This window comes from Lycium barbarum, chromosome 3, assembly GCF_019175385.1.
Source record: "Lycium barbarum isolate Lr01 chromosome 3, ASM1917538v2, whole genome shotgun sequence".
In the NCBI taxonomy this organism is placed as follows: domain Eukaryota; kingdom Viridiplantae; phylum Streptophyta; class Magnoliopsida; order Solanales; family Solanaceae; genus Lycium; species Lycium barbarum.
The window spans coordinates 79,566,079-79,568,934 of record NC_083339.1 but is presented as its reverse complement, the minus strand read 5'-3'; the positions used below and the strand labels follow the sequence as shown (position 1 = coordinate 79,568,934).

The following is a 2,856-nucleotide window of genomic DNA, read 5'->3' as shown; positions in this document are numbered from 1 at the left end:
AACGAGGTTAATTTGTTTAAAAAACAAAATGACTAAGTGGAAAATGATTTGGGCCCTCGTTCCCTTTTGTTGAATTTAGCAATAAAACGGTGGCTGCTTAAACTGTTTTGGGCCTTAAGCCCAACTGCTGAAATCGTATTGTTTATTGAACCACCTAAAAAATGGAATTTGAGGCAAAAAATGAAGAAATACTTAAAGACTATTTTTTGACAAAATTATCTTGATGAAAACACTTCAAACAGTTTTGTACAAATTCTGGAAATATGAAAGTTTGAAGACTCAGGATTGTTTGAAGCAAAAACAGATTCTTTTGAACCTGAACTTAAATGATTTTTTTAACTGTTGGGCTGAGAAGCCCAAAACACTATGGACCAAAAACAAAGGGAGATCCAATTGGACTGAATTGAGAAGATGGCTTTGGGTGTGAATATAAGTTGACTTATTGAGCTTCAATGAATCAAAATGGGCTTAATAAAACTTTCAATATATATATATATATACACTCCGTATTTTTTTTATATATGTATAATAAAAACTCATAAGAACTAAATCCATTTTATTAGGACTAGCATAGTAGTGACTCTACTCGGGAGAAATTCCGGGTGTGTCCTAGTCCGGCAATAAAGTGAATTGAACACTTATGTGAATTTTTTAGATTCAAAACCCTCTTTTCTAGGGGGTCTTTTTGCCTAATTGTTTCTTGAAATTATGATATGAATAAAAATGACACTTTGTAGAAACTTAAACAATTCTTAAGCAAATAATTACAAAATCACACATTGAAGCTCGTAGGTCAACCGTATTCTACGGATCTTTAATACTAGGGTGCGTAAAATCTTTCTTAGGGGATCACCAGAACCCTTACCTCGAACTTTGGTACCAAAAGATTTCTCTCTTGCTTGAAAAATCTTTTATCCGGTTTTTCTAGTTTTCCTTTAATAAATTAGGTGGCGACTCTAAAAATACTAAATCCAATGAGAGCACCAACAACCTCGAAGTAGCTTTTATGCACTCGTATGAAAGTGAACCGTAACAGTGGGTCATCTCATTCAGAATTTAGTCCCAACTTTCCATAGCATTGAATACACTTTACTTTGAAGCTTTTGAGGAGAATATTCCATATTTTTTTGTCCTCTTCCATTCATTGTAAGCTTTCGGTATTTTTTTTAATGCTTTGTTTTGAATTTTTAGCCATGAGTATCTAATTTTAAATACTAAGGTTGTGGACTCAATGATGGGCGTTATGTTAATGGGTGTTTATCATTGAATATATATGAATTATGGGTTGTTGGTTTCTATTAATTCCTCTTCCATTATTGTTGGTTGGTGGTTGCAAACATTAATCCATGCCATTTACTCTTTCTTTACTTGGAAAAGTGGGTTAGGGTTTGGTAGAAATGAATAGCAAGAACTCGTGGCATTAACTCTCGTTTAATAGAATCGCTTAGGAATGAGATGAGTTGATTTGGCATTTATTGATCATTCTTAAGTTTAACCCTTTTGCATTTGGGAGAGTTATAAAGAGGAAATACTATTCAACTGTTCTAAATATTGGATAGTCATTTAGAGATCAATTTCATACCATACAATGACCCATTAGTAATATATCATATTAACACCAATAGCATTACATTTCATTAAAGGGGAAAAAACCTTGGTTTTTCTTACCAAAAGTAATCTTAAGTCAGATAGTGAAATAGAAATACCAAACTCTTTTACAACTTATCGGAATAGAATCACGACTAAAGTCAAGTAACACACTACTCAAAGTAATCTTTTCACACCATATTCCCTATGGGATTCGACCTCAACCTTGTTGGGTTACTATATTTGACATCGATCACTTTACACCGTTTATAGAAGTGTAATTTAAGCATATCAAATTTTGGCGCCGTTGTCGAGAAATACAGTTTTAAAATTACTAAATAGTGTGTGCTATACTTTAAGTCTTTTTCTATTTCATCATACCTTGTTTGCTTTGTTTTGTGAACCAAGTGAGTATGGCTGGACGAGGAGCACAGGCAGCTCGGGCACCAAATGCAGTCCCGGCGCCACCGGCCGAACATGAGGAGGAAAATGTATTTGCAGATATGGTTCAAGAAATTTATTATGCAGATGCGATTTTTCCTCCAAGAGTTGATGCAACCATGTTCAAAATAGACAATGGCATCTATCCGATGGTAAAAGCTAAGGGTCTTTTCCAGAATTCCACTAATGATGACCCACATCAACATCTCAAGAACTTTATTGGGGTGACAAGTAGAACCATGGGTCAAAGGATGCTATAAGGTTGAGGGTGATAAAATGCTCGTTGATCGGTGAAGCAAGAAGACAGCTTCACAATCTACCCCCAAACTCCATTCACACTTAGGTTGAGCTAGTGAGTGTCTTTCTCAAGAAATGGTATCCACCGAGAAAACAGGATGAACTTCGAGACAAGATTTTCTACTTCAAGAAACATCGGTGGAATAAATTTTTGAAGCATGGGAGAGGTTCAAACAATACTTGATGAGGTCTCCAAATCATGGTTTTCCAGAGAATATATTATTGGGAGAAGTTTTACACAGGGTTGGATCCTATGACCTAGTCCATGGCAAATAATGTGGCTAATGGATATTGCATGGAAAAGACATTTGCACGAATCACTTAGCTTCTTGACAAACGTGCTACACATAATCAGGCACGACACTCGGGCAGGATGGGTGGTATGGCGTATGGGTCTCATTCTTTGACTATTATGGTAAAGGAAAATCAAGAAAGAGATCAAACGATTGCTCAACTTGCTATCAACATCAACTTGTTAACAAAAAGGTTCATGGATGGAGACACGAAGAAGGTGAATGTGGTAGAAGAAGT

The 2,856-nt window shown here is 35.6% G+C and overlaps 1 non-coding gene across 1 annotated transcript; it reads right to left on the bottom strand.

The window, feature by feature from the left end:
* Positions 1-2,425: 2,425 nt before the first annotated feature.
* On the bottom strand, positions 2,426-2,531 carry LOC132634477 (small nucleolar RNA R71). Its single transcript, XR_009580196.1, has one exon. It is a non-coding gene; the product is annotated as a small nucleolar RNA R71 (small nucleolar RNA).
* Between the last annotated feature and the right edge of the window lie 325 nt (positions 2,532-2,856).